Source organism: Eptesicus fuscus, chromosome 12 (genome assembly GCF_027574615.1).
Source record: "Eptesicus fuscus isolate TK198812 chromosome 12, DD_ASM_mEF_20220401, whole genome shotgun sequence".
Taxonomy (NCBI): Eukaryota; Metazoa; Chordata; class Mammalia; order Chiroptera; family Vespertilionidae; genus Eptesicus; species Eptesicus fuscus.
In genome coordinates, this window is record NC_072484.1 from 27,751,769 (window position 1) to 27,774,007 (window position 22,239).

Genomic DNA, 22,239 nt, shown 5'->3' on the forward strand with positions numbered 1-22,239 from the left:
GGGCAACGTTCTCTCTTGGTGAAGGAGCTTTGAATACTGTGCGCACGTGCTGCCATCTAGTGGTAATTTGGGGAACATGTTTCTGCTGCATCCTGGAGCTGTTAGCTGACCTGGTGAGTTCTACCCAGAGCAGGATTTCTAGTAGATGGCTGGGCAACGGGCCTTGTATTCCCTTCTGAGCCCTCCTGGCCAACCCTCGCTCCCTCCTGAGGTGTGAGTGGGTGTCACAATGGGACCCTTATGACATCACTGCCCCTCCCTTGGTTACTTCATTCTGGGAATTGCCTCTCAAACCTGTCCCAGCCCAACTCCCACTCTGAGGGGGACTAATCCAGTTACTGTCCTTCCCCCTTCCAGCTCCTGCTTCTCTCTACTGTCTGTCAAGAGTGAAGTCAATTACACGTCCCAACTTTGCACCAAAAGGAAAGAACTGAGTAAAGAAGTTCAGAGAGTAACACAACCAAAGGCTGACAGCCCAGATGTGCAGAAGCAGAGAAATGGAGCCCCCAGGTGAGTGGCCAAGCCTTGGGAAATCATAAAATGAAAGGTGAGGTCTCTGGACCTTGCAGAAACTGGGATCACAGGAAATCGGGGTCCCAGCAGTTTATTTTTTTTATTTTTTATTTTTTAAATTACTTTATTGATTAAGGTATCACATATTTGTCATCAACCCCCTCCCCCTGTTCCCTTCCCAATCCCCCCCACACGCAAGCCCTCCCCCCCTCCCCCCCCCACGTTGTCCGTGATCACTGGTTAGGCTCATATGCAAGCACACAAGTCCTTTGGTTGATCTATCTCCCTTGTCCCCACCCTCCCCTACTTTCCCTCTGAGGTCTGACAGTCTGATCAATGCTGTTCTTGTTTTTCAGTCTATGTTGTTCATCTTTTCCTCTAGATGAGTGAGCTTGTGTGACACTAGGAATACACTTATAGGAACTGAAAATGAGACAAGCAATAATGGTTATGCTGAGAGGCAAATGAATCAGTCTATAGTGAGTTTCTTTCTGGGCCAACAGTTCTTTTGAGTCCCGGTTTCTTTGTCCAACAGTTGTTAATGTGTTCATAACAGCAATGATATTTCAGTTCTGGATGGTGGACAAATGGTGCTATTGCAGGTCCGACCCTCTCTGGTTCGGTCCTGGGCAATCTGCAATGACGCATATCTGCTGACTGCTAGTATGGCAAGGCATCGTCGGCGTCTTCCATCTCTGGACTGTTTCTCTTCTGACTTCATGGCTGGAGCACTCCTGTCAATTCCTCTCTGTTGCAGGAATCCACATGTCTCGGAGTTGTTTTCTGAAAATATACAAACATATTCTCGACCAAAAGTTAATAAAGGAATATTTTCTATAAATTTGACTTGCAATCCTTTTTCATTTTTTGCCCAAATGATTTTCCTTTGGCTTGTTTTGACACCATGTATGTTTTACCTGGGTGACTTGCTGTTAGCATTACAAATGAAAGTTATTTTCTAAAGTAAAAATTTTCTAGATGTAATTTATTTGCAGGATAATTTTCCTTACATGATATTCTTCTACTATCCCCCCTTTTTTGGTTTAGATATTGGGAGGCTTTTGGAAATTTTATGCTGTAATCTTGATAGCTTTTAAATTTTACTTTTTTGCACTAAAATGTGACTGCTTTAGGTTCATTATATGTTATGCAATTTTACCATGAGATGAACTACCAATAAAAATTTTAGTTAACACTTTAGTAACAGCTTTTTTGTCCCGTACAATTGATTTTTCTAGAGTATTTGCTTATTTTTATTGGCCAATTTAAATTAGTCTGAAAACTTGACTATTATTTTACTGTCAAATTTAATACTCTAACAACTATCTTGTTTTACCCTGTAATTATTAGTGGAGAGGATTATTTGCCTTCTTGAGTAGGCCCTGAGCATTCCTGGTGCTAGGCTGGATTTAGATATCCTAGACCCCAGTTCCCCGGATCATGGGTGCAAGACATCTCCATCAAGTCTTGTTGCGGTGAGAGGGCATCTGCTGTCGGCCAAGTCTCTGTTACCTGGGTCCCGATTTGAGCTGGGCATGTGAAGCTGAGCAGCCATGGGGGCAGGAGATCTCCTTCAGCAGGGGTGAGGGTTCAGGCCCCTGCAAAGTTGGGGGGTGAAGGTCTGTGCCCCACCTCTGGGGGTCCCAGCAGTTTAAATTGGGAAGCAGGTGAGGCTGAGGGAGGCTCCTGGCTCTTTCCTGGTGGCCAGCGCTAGGACCATCTGAGGAAGACACATCGGGGCAGGTAGGAAGGGCTCTGTCCACGGAAGACGTTGGAAGGGCCTGGGGTGGGGGTGGGGAGGAGTATTGGGGGGAAGGTGGCTCTCCCAGCCTGGTGCTGTGTGAGCAGAGGCCTGAGACTTGCAGGAGCACCCTCAGTGGCTCAGCACTGGGTGGTGGCCAGGAAAGAGGCTCCCTTCTATTGGTATCTATTTTTTTTTTAATTTCTTTATTGATTAAGGTGTCACATATTTGTCCTCATCCCCCCATGGTATCTATTTTTAAAATTCAATTCGTTCATTCACATGGATTGAACTACTAACTTCTAAAGGGTTTTATTTCAGGAAACAGCAGCCTCCTCCCCTGGCCTTTCCCCCTCAGAAAACCGCTTTCTCCTCTGTGAGCTAAGCTGCAACCCTCTTCTCTCACAGTCCCTTCCTCTCCCCACGTCCTGTCCCCATTGCCAGCTCCAGTTCAAGGTGTCCTGCTGTCCCCCTTCTGTTCTGGGCGCGGTGAGATCTCACCCTCGCTGAGTTGTAATTTGTTGCAACAATTTGGGTCATAGTTGTCTCTGCTCTAAGGCAATGGTTTTCTGGTGAGTGTTCTCAGTAAGCCTTGCTTTCCTTTCCCGTCCTTTTCCATTCTTCTTTTTGTAGCGTTTTTGTACTCTCTCCGGCACTTTCTTACCTATTTTTGAACGGGGCAGTTTTTCTCAAATCCGTTTTCAGCAGGATGTTCGTCTGGAGGAGGATGGAGCGCTGTGGCCCAGATTTTCGTAAATTATCGTGGGAGCCAAGGTTTCTGTGTTTGGGTGAGTGTGTTTTTTCCCATCTTAAAAAATGAACTGCAGTTGCCAACATGAAAAGACATATGAATTGTGTATGTGAGGCAAAAAGAGAACTAATCTCAGAGTCTCTCCCGCGGTAGCTATTCCGCTCCAGAACCGCCCCGTGGTGCCGTCTGCAGGCCGCTGCCCGTCCCCAGCCACATCCCGGAACCACCCTTTGGAATGTGAGATTCTCAGTCAATTGCCTTTGTTTGTAGGTTAATTACAAGGGTGTGTGTTTGCCGAGATACAGTGGAGAGTTTTGCACGGGCTCCCTCTGCTGCTCTATTAACCTTGTTTGCACTTTCTTGCCTATTGGAGCGTAGAGTGCTGGTTTGCACGTTTTTACCACCATGAAGGAGTCCACTGTGATGGCTCGACCACGACTCGTTTATTCATTCTTCTGTCCATGTACAGTCAGGTTGCTTTAGTTTGGCTTCCATGAACAGGATCTCCCGGGGCACGTGCAAAGCTTTCTCTGGTAGTGGAGAGGCAGAGCCGGAGTTGCCAGAGTTGCACCTCCCTCTTCAGTGGATAAGGCCAAACTCTTCCAAAAGTGGTGGCACCCTTCTCAGTGTAAATGAGTCTCTTCCATTTGACTTCTTTGCAAATACATTAAAATTTGCATTAACTTTCATCCTTCACTTTTTACCCGGCCGACAGTGACAGGTAGTGTACCACGGTTCACAAGAATAAGTCTCCGTCCCGCCTTCCAAAAGTTTTTAGTTGCAGTCATTTGCGCCACCCACTGTCACTCTGTTTCTTTATTGCTGGTTTTCCCTCCCTCTCAAAGGGAAAAACCATACAAATTGTGTATGTGAGGCAAAAAGAGAACTAATCTTGTTGCATGGGCAGGGATTGCATCTGCCTTTTCCAAAGCTGCGCCTGGGGGTCCAGAACCATGTGAGGCACTTAGGGACTCAGTACATACTTGTTAAATCATTGAATGAATAAAAACATAAAATAAATCAGAATTCAGGTAGAAACGTGAAGATGCGCACAACCTCCAAATTACACAAACGCTTGTGAAGAGGGCCGGCATCGGAAGGACCCGCAGAGCTGCCCGGACAGTTCTGTGTCCCGCTCCCGCGTGGTTAAGTTCTCCACTTACACTCCTTTCTACCCAGGGACCTACTTTTGGCCATTTCTTTTTTTATCCCTCTCTTCACACTTTGTTGTTGATGTTAATCCTGCCCCGAGGTCTACCCACTTTCCATTCCCTGTTCCAGTCACGGGCAAATTCCTTGAGATGACAACAACAAATTCGGAACAATTGTGGCTCAAGCCCATCTGCTCTCAGAACCCCAGTCCATCCCAACCCTTCTTCCCGTGGCTGCCAGCCCTCCTATTCTCATTTGACCCTGAACTTCGGCACGTGGTCCCTGGGGTGACCACCCCGGCCCTCACTGCACCACATTCCCACAGCTCCATCTTAACACGTTTAGTTCCTCTACACCCGTGGTTGGCAAACTGCGGCTCGCGAGCCACATGCGGCTCTTTGGCCCCTTGAGTGTGGCTCTTCCACAAAATATCACGACCTGGGCGAGTCTATTTTGAAGAAGTGGCGTTAGAAGAAGTTTAAGTTTAAAAAATTTGGCTCTCAAAAGAAATTTCAATCGTTGTACTGTTGATATTTGGCTCTGTTGACTAATGAGTTTGCCGACCACTGCCCTACACACACACACACAGACAGACACAGAGAGAGAGAGAGAGAGAGAGAGAGAGAGAGAGAGAGACACCGGATTTCCCCCCAGTGTTTTGTTTAGGGTCCTGGAAGCAGAGCTGGGTGCAGCACTTAGGAGCACATGACTCATGGGGGCTGCTCCCAGGGAGTGGGCAGGGGTTTTGCCCACTTCGGGGTGTGGAGTGTGAATAACACTGTAGGGCCTGTCCTGTCTCCAGACAGGGGACCCAGCTTTGGTGCACCTCACCCAGGACAGCCTTTGCAATGACGGGGGATCGGGAGGAGAGGACTTAAACCTCTTGATATTCACTCAGCACCACAAAACAGTTGTCTCAGGGACAGGGGGAGTGAGGTCCTGGCAGCAGTACCTGCGGGCACGCTCCCACGCGGGCCTTGTCTGCAGCCAGGATGACAACCACCTGGTTTCCGCAGGGCTCTCACCTTCAGTTCCAGCCCGGAGACCCGAGGAAAGGACCCCCCCGCCGGTGCCAGGGGCCAGCATTGTGAGAGCATCTGGGGAGAGCATTGTGATTTCAAGGGCCTGCTTGATAGCAGGTTCCTGGCACCTGCCCCCTCCTGGCATAGTAACAACCACAGGCAGCGTGCCAGGCAAAGCCCATGGAGCTTTGAGAAGGGGAGGTGGGGTCTAAGGCTCTGCGTCAGGGTGCAGACACCGCAGGTTCTCAGTGATAAACAGGGTCCCTGGGGACACGGTCGGCTATGTCGTGCATGTGGATGTCCAGAGACACTCCTGGGCGCAGACGCCTCTGGGCTCCACCTCCCTGCCTGCACACAGGTGTGTGGCCCCTGCTGCCCCAAGCAGTGGTGCAGGTAGGTGTATCAGTTCAGAAGAAGGGGCCTCGGGCCTGAGCAGAAACGGGAATTCTCCACTGTCCTGGGTGTTTCAGATCCGGAGGGAAGTGAGACTTTGCTTCACAGCCATGCCCTCCAACACAGGGCCTGCCCTGGAGGGGTGGCTGAGCAAAGGCAGCCTGCAGACTTCAGCTGCACCGTCGGCCCTCGTGGCGCTGCAGCCGGCGACTTTGGGCTGGAACTGTCCATCAGCTCTCTTTGGTCTTCAAACTAGAGCTACAAGATGGGCTCTCCTATTCTCAAGCCTGCTGGCCCCGACTGCAGATTTCAAACTCAACAGCCTCTATAATCATGTGAGCCAATTTTTTAAAAATCACAAATCTCTTTCTATATATATATATGTACATTCCTATTCTGTTTTTCTGGTGAACCCTGACTAACACCATAGCCCCCGTCAATCTACAGGTTCAAATTCATACCTTTCAAAATTCCTGCTGGCTTCTTTACAGAAGTTGACAAGCTGATCCTAACATTCATGCCGAAATGCAAGGAACACATAATAGCCAAACAGACTTGGTATAGAAGAATAAAGTGCCTGCTCTCAAAACCTATCCCAAAGCTGCACTCATGAAAAGTGTGGGACTGGCAGTAAGGATAGACACAGATCGTTGGAGTAGAATTGAGGGTACAGGGGGAAAAAAACACCCTTGAATTTATGGTGAGTTTTTTTTTTTTAATAAATCTTTATTGTTCAGATTATTACAATTGTTCCTCTTCTCCCCCATAGCTCCCCTCCACCCTGTTCCCACCCCACCCTCTGCCCTTACCCCCCTCCACTGTCCTCATCCATAGGTGTACAATTTTTGTCCAGTCTTTTCCCACACACCCCACACCCCTTTCCCCCCGAGAATTGTCAGTCTACTCCATTTCTATGTCCCTGGTTCTATTATATTCACCAGTTTATTCTGTTCATCAGATTTTTTATCCACTTGATTTTTAGATTCACTTGTTGATAGATATGTATTTGCTGTTCATAATTTTTATCTTTGCCCTTTTCTTCTTCTTCCTCTTCTTGAAGAATACCTTTCAGCATTTCATATAATACTGGTTTGGCGGTGGTGAACTCCTTTAGCTTTTTCTTATCTGTGAAGCTCTTTATCTGACCTTCAATTCTAAATGATAGCTTTGCTGGGTAGAGTAATCTTGGTTGTAGGTTCTTGCTATTCATCACTTTGAATATTTCTTGCCACTCCCTTCTGGCCTGCACAGTTTCTGTTGAAAAATCAGCTGACAATCGTATGGGTGCTCCCTTGTAGGTAACTGTTTTTCTCTTGCTGCTTTTAATATTCTCTCTTTGTATTTTGCTCTTGGCATTTTAATTATGATGTGTCTTGGTGTGGTCCTCTTTGGATTCCTTTCATTTGGGGTTCTGTGTGCTTCCTGGACTTGTAAGTCTATTTCTTTCACCAGGTGAGGGAAGTTTTCGGTCATGATTTCTTCAAATAGGTTTTCAGTATCTTGCTCTCTCTCTTCTTCTGGCACCCCCATAATTCAGATATTGGTACGCTTGAAGTTGTCCCAGAGGCTCCTTACACTATCTTCATATTTTTGAATATTTTTTTTTCTTTTCCGGTTGGGAGTTTTTTGCTTCTTTGTATTTCAAATCTTTGACTTGATTCTTGCGTTCCTCTAGTCTGCTGGATCTCTGTATATTATTTTTTTATTTCAGTCAGTGTATGCTTGATTTCTAGTTGGCCCTTTTTCATATCCTCGAGGGTCTCACTAAATTTATCGGCGGTTTCTAGAAAATTCTTGAAAAATCTTATAACCGTGGTTTTGAACTCTATATCCAGTCATTTGCTTTCCTCCATTTCTTTCATTTGTGACACATTTCTTTGTCTCCGCATTTTGGCTGCTTCCCTGAGTTGATAGAGTGGCTTTGTGTGCTAGGTGTCCTATAGGGTCCAGTGGCTCTGCCTCCCCAGTTACCTGAGGTGGATACTCTTGGTGCACCCCTTTGTGGGCTGTGTGCACAGTCTTGTTGTAGTTAAGCCTTGATTGTTGTTGGTATCACTGGGAGGAATTGACCTCCAAACCAATTGGCTATGAGGATCAGCTGTGTCTACGATGGGAGAACTTCTGTGCTGGAGATACCCTTATGAGACAAGACTTACAAGTGGGGCTTTGGTGCTCACTGAGTCTGCCCCCCTGAGTGTGTCCCTTATGGATCTAAGGAGTTGTAATCTGGATGGTCCCACTCTGACCCCTGGGTACACTGGCTCTTGGATCACCAAGGAGGGGTTAATTTAGCCTCTGCAGCCACCCAGCAGGAGCTATGGAGATATCTGCAGATTCTTCTTCTTTGTTTGCGTTTTGGAGGTGCCCAGATGAGGCCCAGCTGTGAAGCAATGCAAACTGCTGCGGGGCCTGGGGCCTTCTTTTGGATGTTCTGGGTCTCACTGACTCAGGTGCAGTTTGTTAGGTAAGTTTAGAGTTCAAAGGACCAGGCCATTCATATGCAAAAGCCTCTGCACTCAGCTTGGATGGGGCAGAGTCTCAGGGCGGAGCAAGCAGCAATGGCTTCATGGGGCGGGATCTCAGGGCGGAGCAAACCACAATGGCTTCCCGTCAGCCCTGTCCTAAGAGGCCCTGGGTCTCAGTGTCCCTTGGTAATGACTGCAAGCACCTCTGAGAGAAAGCTGCCCTCAAGTTTCGCCTGCTGCCAGACAGTCCAGTTTCTCCCTGTATGAGTCTGGGTCCTCAGAGTCTCACCCGGAACTGGAGTTCAGAGCAGTCAGGAGCTTTTGTCTCCCTCCCAATTGAGAAAGCCAGCGTACTCAGTTGCCAGCCCTCTCCGAGCGTGCCTCCATACCTCTGCCTTCCGCAGCTCCTGTGAGTCTCAGTGTGCTTTTCTCTTTCCTTCTAGTTGTAGAATTTCCACTCAGCCAGCCTTCCTGTGGTTCTGGATGATGTCCGTTTTGTCTTTTAGTTGTAGTTTTGAAATTGTTGTGCGAGGCAGCAGTTCAGGTGTTTACCTATGCCGCCATCTTGGTTCTTCCTATGGTGAGTTTTTTAAGAATGATGCCAAACAATTCAATGGGGAAAGGGCAGTCTTTTCGACAAATGATGCTGAGCACCTGGACAGACACAGGTAAAATAATAAAGTTGGACCCCTACCTCACACCATTTTAAATCACAAGAATTGGCCAAAACCGGTTTGGCTCAGTGGATAGAGCGTCGGACTGCGGACTCAAGGGTCCCAGGTTCGATTCCGGTCAAGGGCATGTACATTGGTTGCGGGCACATCCCCAGTAGGAGGTGTGCAGGAGGCAGCTGATCGATGTTTCTCTCTCATCGATGTTTCTAACTCTCTATCCCTCTCTCTTCCTCTCTGCAAAAAATCAATAAAAAATATTAAAAAATAAAATAATAAAATAAATCACAAGAATTGATTTAAAATGGATTGAAGACTTCAATGTAAGGCTAAACTATAAAATTCTTAGAAGACATAAGAGTAAATCCTTGTGACCTTGGATTAAGCAGTGTTTTATTAAATAAAACACCAAAAACACAAGTGACTAAAGATAAATTGGCCTTCATCAGCATTTAAATTTTTGTGCTTCAAAAACACCACCAAGAAAGTAAAAGGACAGCTCACAGAGTGAATGTCAATATTTGAAAATTATGTATCTGATGAGACTTTCATCCATCCTATATAATAAAAGGCTAATATGCAAATTGTCCCCATGGGTGGGAGTTCAACCAACTGGGAGTTAGATGTGCACTGACCACCAGGGGGCAGCACAGAACATGGTTGGTGTTGGTAATGTGGCACTGGCAGCAGGCAGCAGTGGAGGCGCTGCCGGCCCTGATGGGCCCCGACAAGAGTGGGACCACGGCGGGATGGTGGAGCAGGTGAGTGGGTGGCGCCAGGCCAAGGCAAGTGCGAAAGGAGGCCCTAACCGGTGGTAGCAGCAGGCAGCTGGGGGAAGGGAGGCCGGCAGCTGGCAGCTGCTAGAGACCCTACCCATGCACAAATTTTGTGCACTGGGCCTCTAGTTTTATATAAAGGATTTTTTAAACTCAACAACAATATGTGCAAAGGATTTGAATAGACATTTCTCAAAGGATGATATACAAATGGCCAATAGTTCATGAAAAGATGCTCAACACCATTAGTCACTAGTGAAATGTAAATCAAAACCACAGTGAGATACCAATTCACACCCATTAGGATGGCAATAATAAAAAAGACAGTAATAGGCCTTTCTGTCTGCATGGGGGAAAATGGACTGGTCACATATTGCTGGTGAGAATGATAATGCACTTTGAAAAATAAGTTGTCAGTTCCTCACAAGGTTGACTGTAGAGTTCCACTTGACCCAGAAATTCCAGTCCAAAGTATTCAAGAGTAATGTAAACATACTAGAGGCCCGATGCACGAAATTCATGTAAGGGGCTAAACCCCCACCGCGGCAGCGGCTGCCTCAGCCCCCACCCGTCATGGTGGCCGGGGGCCTCTGCCACCTCTGCCTCAGCCTTCGTCCCCGCGGCTTTATCCGGAAGGTCATCCAGAAGGAAGTCTGATCTAATTAGCATATTATGCTTTTATTATTATAGACTAGAGGCCCAGGGCATGAATTCATGCACCTTGAAAGGAACTAAGGGCCGCAAGGCTGCATGGGTACAAGGGTGGGTCTCGGCCCATCCTCTGTGCCCCCGCCTGGCCCCTCCCGCTGAGTTCTGACGTGACTACAGAGCCACCCTCTGCAGGATATAAGTTCCATTTAAATGAAATGTCCAAATTGACAAATTGTAAAAACCAAGTCAATTAGTACTGGGGAGTTGTGGTGAATAGAGATGACTATTAGTGGGTACAGAATTTTTTTTGGGGGGGTCATAAAAGTGTTCTAAAATTAGATTGTGGTGATGGACACACAACTCTGTGATATACTAAAAACCAGTGTGCATTGTAAATGGGAGAATTGTACACTATGAGACATATCTCAACAAAGCCCTTTTTTAAAAAGGGAGAAGATAGAAAATGAGCCCAAGAGCCTATGGATGAGCCCCCAGGCACTCCCCATCCAGCCTCCCCTCTCTCCTGTCTGACATCCGTCTGTCAGGCCCTCTTGGCGCCCAGGTCCTATCTGTCTCACCGGCACCTGGTGATTGGGTAGTTGGTTGCCAGTTGGTCAGTTGGGCTTCCCAGCCAATCAGGATCATCGGCAGTTGGTTCCTTGGAGACAGAATCAGTTAAACTGACAAAGCCTCCATCAGACGGTCCAGTGTCTCAGTTGAGTCAGGACCATCTGTGGATCCCGGTCAGTCAGTCAGGAGGGCAGTTGCTGGAATGTTCCCAGTCAGGTAGGCAGCCAATGGTCCGCAGGCCAGGCCACACAGGGACAAGTGTGAGCCTGCGCTGGGCCCTGGAGAAGTGCAGACACCTGGTGGCTCATGAGTGGGCAGAGGAGCTTGTGAGGATGGAGAGTCACCCTCTGCCTGGAAGAGGGGACAGCACGCAGCAGGCAGCCCTCCTGAGTCAGGTGTCTTCCAGGGGCTGATGCCTCTTGGGAGCTGAGGGCAGGCCTCCTTCGGAGCCCACTGCTGACCTGGGAGGAGGAGGAGCAGCTCTGGGCACAGGGATGAGGAGAGGATCCTGGGGTCTGAGCTGCTGGGTGGAGAGGGGCTGCCTGTCCCCTGGGCAGTGAGAAGAGCACCCACCATGGCCCATGTTGGAGATCATGGTGTGAACCTGGATATAGGTTCAACCTCATTCCCACTGGGGCACAGATGGAGGGGCCATGGGAGCTGTGGCCTCGTAGGGAGGGACCCTGGTGCTGAGATCTTTAGGACTCAAGTGCCTTCACCTGCTGACCTCCGGAGCCTGTCCTTGGAGGCTGTGCTACAGGGGCCTTCCTACCCATGGGCCAAAGCCTAGTTCTGACGTGACGACAGAGCCACCCTCTGCAGGTGATGTGCCCTGCTTGTGCCTCTGTTTCCCTGCATTTAATGCCAGGACCAGCCGCTCCATGGGGGGACCCTGTTGTGTTGTGTGACAGCATCTCCCAATGGGAATAAGTCGGATCGGGAGTGATTAATGTAATAGGCTGAGAGCACTGCCTGGCCTCTAGGACCACCAGGCACAGTCAGAGGGTGGGAGGAACTGAGCAGCACACATGCCCATCTCTGGTGACCAGGAGCCATCCCGGGACGTGGAGACATTGAACTCTGTCCTCTGTGCAGGGAGATCCCATTAGAAGTGTCTTTGGAAGGGACCACAGCCATAGCCAGGATGGTCAGGGACTCCTCAGCCACTGGGCCTGGTGGGTGCAGTGCCTAGGGCCACAACCTTATGGGGCCCATGGAAATAGTCTCCTGTGCTCATCAGAAGAGTCACCTGGGCCCTCAGGCCAAGGGGAGGTTTGGAAAGTTTCCACAAACAGAGAACAATCACAGACAAAGCCGCACTCTCCTTCCTCCCTGCAGCCCAGAGGCGCGTGAGTTCCATTGCAGTGGCTGACAGCTGACATGCTCCCTGAGCACAGGGACCAGCGTCCTCCTCAACACATCTCAGCTCAGCAAGGACAGGGCCCAGGGCCCAACCCCACCTGCTGCAGGGCCATGGCCACACGGAGAGCCACACACACACATATCACTGGGCCTGAGGCTGAGCGGCTCAGGGGAGGTGACAGGAGTGAAGGATCCGGTCACCAGGCTCAACTCACTCAGAGGGGTGGCTAGGCTCCTCTGCACAGCCCACTCCCCCGAGGGTCTTCAGTGGACAGGTAAGGATGACTCACTCACTTGGGTTCCCCATACTGCAGGCGGGCAGGCACTTCTGTCCTAGGCACCAATTTTTCCATATAAATACCTGATGTCTGCCATCCAGGCTGCTGTAGCATGCGCAGCTTCTCACCAGCACACCTGGGCAGGACCCTGCCATGTAGATAACAGAATATGGTCACTTACTTTACTGCCTCTTAGGGAATCACAGTCATGGAAAAAAAACTTCTATTAACCCATTGGGTGTGATATTATTTTTTACTAGAGGCCCGGTGCATGACATTTGTGCACTGGGCGGGGGTGGGGGGAAGAAGGTCCCTCAGTGCAGCCTGTGCCCTCTCACAGTCCAGGACCCCTTGGGGGATGTCTGCCTGCCAGCAGTCAGACATCCCCTGAGGGGTCCTTAGTGCTGCCTCAGAGGCAGGAGAGGCTCCCACCACTGCCACTGCGCTCACCAGCCATGAGCCCGGCTTCTGGCTGAGAGGAGCTTCCCCTGTGGGAGCACACTGACCATCAGGGGGGCAGCCCCTGCGTTGAGCCTTTGCCCCCCCCCGCCCCGTGGTCTGTGTGCATCATAGTGACTGGTCATTCTGCCGTTTGGATGATTTGCATATTAGGGTTTTATTATATAGGATAACCCTTGTATGTTTGAAAAGCTCGATTCTAAGAAAAGAGTGACAGAATTGCAAACATAAGCATCAGCAGGTAGTCCCCAGGGCTGAGCGAGTTCTTGCTGATTCTGCTGCAGCTGGTGCTGGGCTGTGCTGCAGGCATCAGGTGGTCAGACTCCCAGAGGGACCATCAGGAAGCGCCTGGACCCATGTGACACTGCCCAAGCCAGTGGCACTGGCCACTCTGCCCAGGGAGGGGAGGAAACATGGGGCTTTTCCTGACACCTGCATCTCCCCACAACCTGCACCTAGACAGCTGTTAGCCTCTATTTTGAACAGAAAATGAGAAATGCAGATAAGGGCCCAGAGAACCAACAGAGCCAGTAGGGGTCATGAAGCCCTCAAGCCTTTCACTCTCTCGTTGTCAGTTAACAGGTGCTGATTGGTTTGGAAGCTGATGGAGCTAAAGGAGATGGAGGCATGGCTGGATCCCTCCTCCCACAAGTGGACCAGGCCCCTCTGTGGCCTCAGGTTCAGGCTCCAGCCCTGAGGGAGGCCGTGGGTGCCCACACCAACTCCCACCTGGACCAGGTCAGGCCTTGGAGACTCCAGGGAGATTCTGCCCCTTCCGGCTTCCCCTGGAAACTCTGCTCCAGCAGGGTGCTTTCTGCTGCCACCTGGTCTTTGCCCTCATTTCTGCCAAGAAAGGGCCTGGACTCAGAAGGGAATTTGGAATCTGCATGCAGCCCCTGCCCTTAAGGCTGGGTCCATTGTGAGCCCTCAGGCCTTGGCCTCTCCTCCCCCTCCCCCTGAGCAGGGAAGCCCAGGGGAGTGTGAGCTTGGCAGAGAGCAGGGGCAAGAAGTCCACAGAAACAGGACTTGTCAGCTGATGCTCTTCAGATGCTGAGTTTAAAGGCCAGCTGGGCTGCCTGCTCGCTGTGTGCTCTTGGGCAAGTTTATTAACCTCTCTGTGCCTGTGTCGTCCTCAACAAGAGAATCAACTCTGCTGACTAGTTGGGGGTCTCAAACTGATCTAGTGTACAGACTCCTCACAATCAGCTGTCGGGAGAGACTTGGAGAGGCTGACCTCTGAGAGGCTGCCCCTCCTGGTATGCACACCTCATGCTCAGCCTCCAGCGTTAAATGAGGTAAAGGTCCAGGGCTCTCATCAGGAGCCACCCTGCTGGGCATGTCTAGTTCCCTCCAGACTCGCCAAGTCAGAGTCCTTTTGACATGGCCAGCGGGTCCAACTCCCAAGGGAGACTCGCCAGGAGAGGTTATTGGCGTGCCTCTTCGATTTGAATGACAGGAAACAAAAGTATGGGAATGCGTGTCATTTACATAATCAAGTTACTATCACCTAGAAATGAAGTGAAGGCCCATCTTCAGACCCAAACTCAATGTAAGCCAGGCTCTCTCATTGAAAGGGGAGAAGGTCTTTGCACCCGGAACATGGCTGGGGTTGATGGGCCCCTGGCCTGTGTCAGTCTTGGCCCAAACTGCAAATTTGGGTTTGAGGGCGTCTCTCTGGAAGGTTTCATAACCAGATCATCCTGGAGACAGTACCACAGGTTTTAACGACTGAAGTATTTCTCTTGCTGGGCCATGACTTTCCATCCGCTCACTCGGTTCTCTTCCATTCTTACTTTCCCTGCAGCTCCTTGGCTGGTTGCTCACAGGGCTTTACAGAGTAACTACCTTCCAGTGGCTCCTCTCCCCGGAGAGCTAAAGCTCACCTCCGCCCACTCTTTTCTGGAATTTGCTTCTTTGAATGAGCCATGCTGATTTGTCTTTTTTTCATAATCTGATGATATTTACAACATTTCCCTCTGTTTCTTTTCTTTTTTTAAAAAAAATATATTTTTATTGATTTCAGAGAGAAAGGGAGAGGGAGAAGGAGAGAGAAACATCAATGATGAGAGAAATCATTGATCGGCTGCCTCCTGCATGCCCCACACTGGGGATGGAGCCTACAACCCAGGTATGTGCCCTGACTGGTAATCGAACCATGACCTCCTGGTTCATAGGTTGACACTCAACCACTGAGCCATGCTGGCTGGCCCCTCTTCATTCCTTGGTGACAGTTTTGAGCTGCCAAATCCATTGTTGATCCCCTGATATTGTCTTTTTGTGGAGTTTGCCAAAAAGAGATAAAAAAGATTATAGGCTTCCTTAAACTTCAGACAAAACTTGCCAGGTCTGGGAATCTCTGGTGGTGTCACCAATACCAATCCAATCTCGTCTTCTCTGTCTGTGGTTCTACCACCTGAGAGGTCTCCCACGTTTACGGTGAGCTTTGATATTTCTTAGCTCCAATGGGTTCAAGTCTAAACGCGCCTAGGCACTTACGTTTGAAGACTCATTTTCTCATGTCCTCTCATATTTCTCCAGGAGTATTTCGCTGTCTGTTTTTTCAATTCTTTTCAATGCCTTGCTGATTAAGGAGTGTCCAAGTATCTCTTAACTAAGTGGGTTTCATCAAAGTCGAAGAAGTGGCCACTGGGACATGACCCTCCCCTGAAGAAAGCTTAGACCTGATTTGTTGAGCTTTACATTGAGACTCTGCCTGCCACCTGCCTCATCCCCATGGCCTCTTGTCTTCTTGAAGCAGCCATCCCCACCCTGGCTACCCAGGTCTCCCAGTGCCCACGTGACTCCAGAGAGACTCAACAGTGGACTCGCATTTGCAGGGTGTTGGAAAGAAATGTGTCAGAAAAAGGGCAGGGGCTTCAGAGTGTCTGTCTCTGCTCAAGATGACCTCTGCCATGTCCCATGACTTTGATCTCCTCTCAGTGACAGTTTGGTCAATGGGCAGCTCCTACTTTGATTGGATCTCAGTGAGACCCATGCTCCCCTTCCTTCCTTCTGTGACATCCACAGATAGCTCCCAGGGTCTGCTTACAATCAGAGTCTATGCTACATGGAAAACCATTCCACAATCTTGTCTTCAGCTGGGCTGCCTCTCTCTCCATTTTACCTTCCCACTGTTCCTTATGGAGCCAGGAAAGAGCCCATACTTGAGAGGTTAAAATAAAAAGTGGGCTCATTTACTATGAGAAGGTTGTCTTCTCAAGGTCACATGGAGTTGGCGGCGTGGTAAGCCCTTGAATCCAGGGCTCAGTAACATAGGGCTGTCTTCTCCCCCACAGATTCCTAATGCCCAACAGTCCCAATGAGCCGGGATGAGGAGGAGCCCAAAGGGCTGTGGGAACCTGCACCTCCGAGACCCCCTCCCCCCATTGTAGATGAGCTGAGGTTTTCATGGTGATGGTAAATAAACCTCCCACTACTGCCCCGTCCCCTCTCATCCTAGTTCACGCTGGATGTCCAGATGTGACCAACAGAATCAGAGGAAATGGAGCCTGGAGGTGAGGGGCCAGACCCTGGGAGTGGCAACATGGGAGTCAAAATGGGCCTGGGGCTCTGAGGCTCTGAGTTGAGGGTCTTCAAACCTTAAGAGCAGAGAGCAGCAGTGCCCAGGGGGACGGGGGGCTGAGGATCAAAGTTATGCTGAGCAACAAGTGTAAGCATGGTTTAGACAATCCTGATGTTCATGTGGCCCCAGCACGCAGAGCTGGGACTGGCTGGAGGGAAGACTGGGTGCTAGAAGGTTGTTGAGAACGAACCCCCTGGGTCGGCGTGGGGTCAGCACTGGAGGCTCGAGCACTGCTGCAGGGATAGGGCCAAGGGGCCTCAGACATGGGGTGGGGGTAGAAAAGGGTGCTTTTTATCAGTTCTCAAAATCCAAGCGACAAATTCACATGCTTCTAAGAGGCAGGCAGCTCTATGTGGCACCCAAAGAACTTCCTCCTCCTTCCCCACTGTCTGCTCTCAGAACAAAGTATGGTTAGTAATTTGACCTTTTCATCTCCTTCACCTCTCTTTTCATCTCATCCTTTAACCCCGATATTTCTTCCGTAGTCTCTCGTATCTCTACATTTGCCTCTCGCTTTCAGAGGCGATTACTTCATTAACTCTAAGTTGACTGAAATGTTTGGTCCTACTTTTCATTTGCCTTGTGGCAGCATGTTTTAATGTTTGATGGTGAGTTTCCTGTTCTCCCTTTTCTGGTTCCATCTTTGGTTACATTGAGTGATCATCTTTTGATAACGCCTATTAGAATGAGTTTACTGGTATTAAGTTGTTTTTTTTTTTTTTAGCATGTAAGAAATTTTATTTGCTTACTCATTTAACAAAATTCCCCAAGGAACAGATCAATATATGTTACTTTGCAAATACATTCTAGGCTCCAGCACATGGTACTAAGTTTTTGTACAAGTTTTTGTGGGGGCTATATTCAAGGCTCTAATATATTTTTTTGTGATGCAAGATTTTGTGTGTCTTTTTTTTTTTAACCTATCTGGAGGAAACTAAAATATATAGTATATACAAGAAATTTCATAATATGTATAGTAAGTGATAGTGAGTACGAATAAATGAACTGTGTGCCCACCTCTCAGCTTGAGTCACAAACCACTATTATCCTTGAGGGTCTCTACCTTCAAACATGTCTCCCTCACATCCAGAGTAACCACTACCCTGAATTTTATGCTCATTCTTTAGTTGTTTTTCTTTACAGTTTTACCACACTTTTTGGATAAATTCACAGAATACATTTCCTGCATCAGGACGTCCTAGAACTTTTATATAAATGATTTTAGTCTGTTTTACGTAACCAGTGCTCAATAATGCAACATAACTAATCATTCCAAATCTCATTGTGATGTCACAATAAGCACGTATTGCATGGCTGTGTGATTGCGGGCCAGAGAGGCTTTGCTGGGATTGGATTCAGGATCTAGGCTCTGACCACATATCTCTGATCTGTTTGGACCTATGGCTCCCTGAGGCATGCTCTTTGGATGGCAAAAGAAGCACAAGAGATCAATACCAAACATGCAAGTTCATTTTAGTTTTTGTTTGGGTCATATCCATAATTATATTGACTAAAGTAAGACATATTGCCTACCCAAAAGTCAATGTCAAAATTACATTGTGGAATTATTCCATGTTGGCATATGTAGTTGTAGTTTACTCACTTTCCTAAAGTGTTTCATGGTCAAGATTATTTGTCTATTGCTCTCTATTTTATTTTTTAATATATTTTTATTGATTTCAGAGAGGAAGAGAGAGAGAGAGGACCATCAATGATGAGAATCATTGATCGACTGTCTCCTGCATACCCCCTACTGGAGATCAAGCCTGCAACCTGGGCATGTGCCCTGACCAGGAACCTTGACCTCCTGGTTCATGGGTCGATGCTCAACCTCTGAGCCACACCAGTTGGGCTATAGCTTTCTTAATAAACATTTGAGTGGTTTCTAAATTTTGCTAATGAAGATAATACTGTTTTGAACAATCTTGGAAATGTGTCCGGAGGGACAGGTGTGCAAGAATTGCTATAGATCATGTAGCTACTTAGCATAATTATTCAAAAATGTGAAGTAAAGTGAAAAGATGATTGTGTGACATTTATTAAGTCTACTTGAAGGTCAACTGTCTATCTTAGAATGAAATTTTGTTGACTTACTTTCACTGTTTATTGGGGCTCTAATGTTTTATAACTCCCTAATGGTAAAGGCTAACTTGTTGAAAACTGGTAAGGTGTGTTGATTTTTTAAGTATTCTATAAAGAAGGTAACACCAAGTCCTGTGGGATAGTAATCCATTTTGTATCAAACTTAGCAATTTTATTTTAGTATTTTTCCATACATTATATAAAAAGCCTCATGTCCTCATTGAATTTTGAAATTATGCTGCTGCCTTCATTAATGAGAAATAAAATATTAACACAACAAGCCATTTATTTCTATGAAAATTGTTTTTAGCAGCTTGAGAATGACACTTTTGTATATCTAGGAGCAGAATTGCTGGTTACAGGAGGGATCCACATTTAACCTTGCTGGGTAAGGTCAAACTGTTTTTCCAACGTTACTAGATCAATATATACCCCCAATTCCAGAGTGACAGACCTTGCCAACAGTGGCAGGCACAAGAGTAAGCAGCTCTACTTTTTCTCCATCAGACAGACTGCATCCTGCCAATGTGGCTAGTCTGTGGAGCCTCACTGGGCTCCTTCCTCTACATTGGGAGGAAACAAGGGCCACCAGACCTGTGCACCCCACGCAGCGCCATCTTGCAGGGAAGGGGTGTGGTTTGGCTTTGCAACTCCCTCTTCTTGGACGGATGCACTTTGCAAGCTGCTTTTGCAATTTTGCATCCAGGAGCCTCTTCTGTGCTCATTCTCTACAGTTTGGGTCTCCCTCCCACTGGCCCTTTGGTTCGGCATTTCAGGGTCTCTACCTTCAAACATGTCTCCCTCACATCCAGAGTAACCACTACCCTGAATTTTATGCTCATTCATTAGTTGTTTTTCTTTACAGTTTTACCACACTTTTTGGATAAATTCACAGAATACATTTCCTGCATCAGGACGTCCTAGAACTTTTATATAAATGATTTTAGTCTGTTTTACGTAACCAGTGCTCAATAATGCAACATAACTAATCATTCCAAATCTCATTGTGATGTCACAATAAGCACGTATTAACTGTGGACTATTTGAAAACGGATGAGTAGGTGAGACAGATCCCTCCACTGGTATCTTCAGTGACAAAAAGGGCAGCATCACACCCTATGGCCTAGCTGTTTGTGGGCAAGAGGAAAATGAAAGAGGCTTTTGATTCACTGGTGCCATTTCTGCCACTGGAATCTCCCAGCCCTCCCCTTTCCATTCCTATATCTACCCTCTTCCTTAGATTTTGAGTTCAGTCTATCCCATCTTATCTCATCCTCTTCTTTCCCATTCTATTCTACCCAAGACAGGTCAGTAGATACTTCTCTAGAAGTAAGTGAGCCCTGAGTCCTGCCCTCAGCAACCTCCCATTCTTCGGAGTTGGTGCAACCTCCCCCTCCTCCTCCAGGCCTCCAGTCTGCCTGGGCCTTCACCAGCTCAAACACCATCTATGGTTCCCCTGCCTTTACAGCGTAAACCAGCTCTCAAATGCTTGCTGTTGGCAAAGGAAAGTTGAAGAGAGGAATTGGATCCAAAAGATGATGATTCCCAATCTCCCTTTGCTCACTAATCCTCCTGCCCTTACCCCGCTTCCGCCCACGTGGCAGTGCTGGGTCTCTGAGCACTGAAAGTGATGCCATCTCTTATCCATGGGCCTGTGCGTGAATGGAACTGGTGTTGTGACAGTAGGTAAAGAGGATTCTTTATGCCCTAGCCGGTTTAGCTCAGTGGATAGTGTATTGGCCTGCGGACTGAAGGGTCCCAGGTTTGATTCCAGTCAAGGGCACATGGTCTGGTTGTGGGCTCCATCCCCAGTTGGAGGTGTACAGGAGGCAGCCAATCAATGATTCTCATCATTGATGTTTCTATTGCTCCCTTTCTCTCTGAAATCAATAAAAATATATATTTTTAAATAAGTGGTTATGGTCAGAACTTTTTTTTTTTTAAAGGATTCTTTAGTAGTTCCCATTCATTTCCTTATTGAAAACAGAGGGAATTCCAGCTTGGACTTTGATCACCCAGCTAAGATCCAGGTACCACTTTCCTCTTGCAGTTGGCATTGTGTTCAGATTTGCACAGTAATAAGAAGCATAACTAAGTATTTTTTAGGAAGATATGCTTTTTAACCCTTTGCACTCGCTTGCTTTTTCTCGATTCCTTTATTCTAATGCTAACCGTGTCGAGTCACACTCGACATCCGAGTGCAAAAGGTTAAAAAGCATAAACATGTGAAGTGGGGCTGCTTCCATCTTGGCTGCTCAGTGGTGGCGTAAAGGACTTGGGATGAATGTACAGATTCCTGAGCACAGGCTCTGCACACTGGTGACGCCGACTCCTACCTCCAGCCCTGACTGCTCTCCTGAGCCTTCATTCATTCAGGCAACTGCCTCTTACGATCTCCACTTGGTTGTCTAACAAGCACCTCACATTTTCCAGCTTATCCTTTGTCATGTTACTAGATATCAATGGCCATCGGTTTTCCCATCCAAAAATGAGACCCACAGAACCACCTCCATCACAGAGTTATAGGGAGAAATAAGAAACTGCTTATAACATGCTTATAAAGGGGCTAAGTGTGTAGTAAATGCTTCTATAAGTCTGGGTTCCATCAGGAGTCAGAAACCACACAGCGATTTAAATAGGGGAAGTTTAATAAAAAGATTAATTAAGCTACAATAAAATGATGATGTAAAGCGAACTCTGTAGGTTGGAGATGAGAGAGGGTACCCAAAAGACATGCCCATGGGGGCTTCCAGAACCAGCAATGCTCCTCCAGCACCCTCTACTAGTAAACTCAGCATTGTCAGGAAACACCGTGCTCACTGTCACGGACAGCTGCTGAAAATCCCATTCATCACACAGCAGATATGGAAGTATAAATTAAGAACTGGAAGCCAATAAATTGGTAACTGGCATAAGGCTCAATGAATAATCACCTTCTGATGCAGGTTTTTAATTTTAAGGGGAAGGGCAATATGTTATCCTGTATCTCTGACAAATTCTGGCTGCCTTCCTATCACCACCCCTCCCGGCCCACAAGTCAGCACCAGCTCCAAGCACCCAGGTAGGTACCCGGGAATCTGCTGTTGAGCATCAACAGGACAGAGCCCAAATCCAACACACCTGATGGCAGCAATGCAAAGGGAGAGCCAGAAGCCCCTCGGATACAACTGAGGACGGGCAAATCAGGAGGAGCAAAGGCGTGAAATGACAAGGTCGCAGGGCAGTACTTGGGCTTAGATCTAAGCGCTCACAGAACGGAAGGAGTCGCCAGCCCATGGTGCGAGAAGCATAAGATTTTTGTGACTCGGCTCAAAAAGGAGAAGATGGTCTCTGAAGGCAACAAGGAAAGAGGGACAGACAGAGTGGCTGTTTTCTGAAATGGAGCTTTCTGTGTTATTTGGTGGTTGGTGCATTGGTTCAATGTGAATATATAGCTTGGATTTTAGAATAATTAGCCCTGGCCCATGTGGCTCAGTTGGTTGGGCATTGCCCCCCGCAACAGAAGGTTGCCAGTTCGATTCCCAGTCAGGGCGCATGCCCAGGTTTTGGCTTGGGAGGCTCACGAGAGGTGGCTGATCCATGTTATGCTCTCAGATCCATGTTCCTCTCTCCCTGTCTCTCTAAAAATCAATAAAAATATTTTTAAATAAATAGGAAATAGCCTTTTTCCTGACTAGGACTCAAGGCCTGGGTCCCAGGAGGCTCAGGCCCCACCTGCCTATTTCCATTCTAGAACTCTCCCACCAGCAAGAAAGTCTTCTCGTGCTCCC

General features: G+C 47.8%; 1 long non-coding RNA gene across 2 annotated transcripts; it reads left to right on the forward strand.

Annotated features, from left to right (window-relative positions):
- Positions 1 to 309: 309 nt before the first annotated feature.
- Positions 310 to 22,239, forward strand: LOC114231382 (uncharacterized). 2 transcript variants are annotated; one of them, XR_008557772.1, is made up of 4 exons: positions 310 to 510; positions 12,044 to 12,342; positions 13,380 to 13,542; positions 22,203 to 22,239. It is a non-coding gene; the product is annotated as an uncharacterized LOC114231382 (long non-coding RNA). The 2 variants fall into 2 exon arrangements; XR_008557771.1 differs by lacking the exon at positions 22,203 to 22,239 and having other exon boundaries at positions 13,380 to 14,367.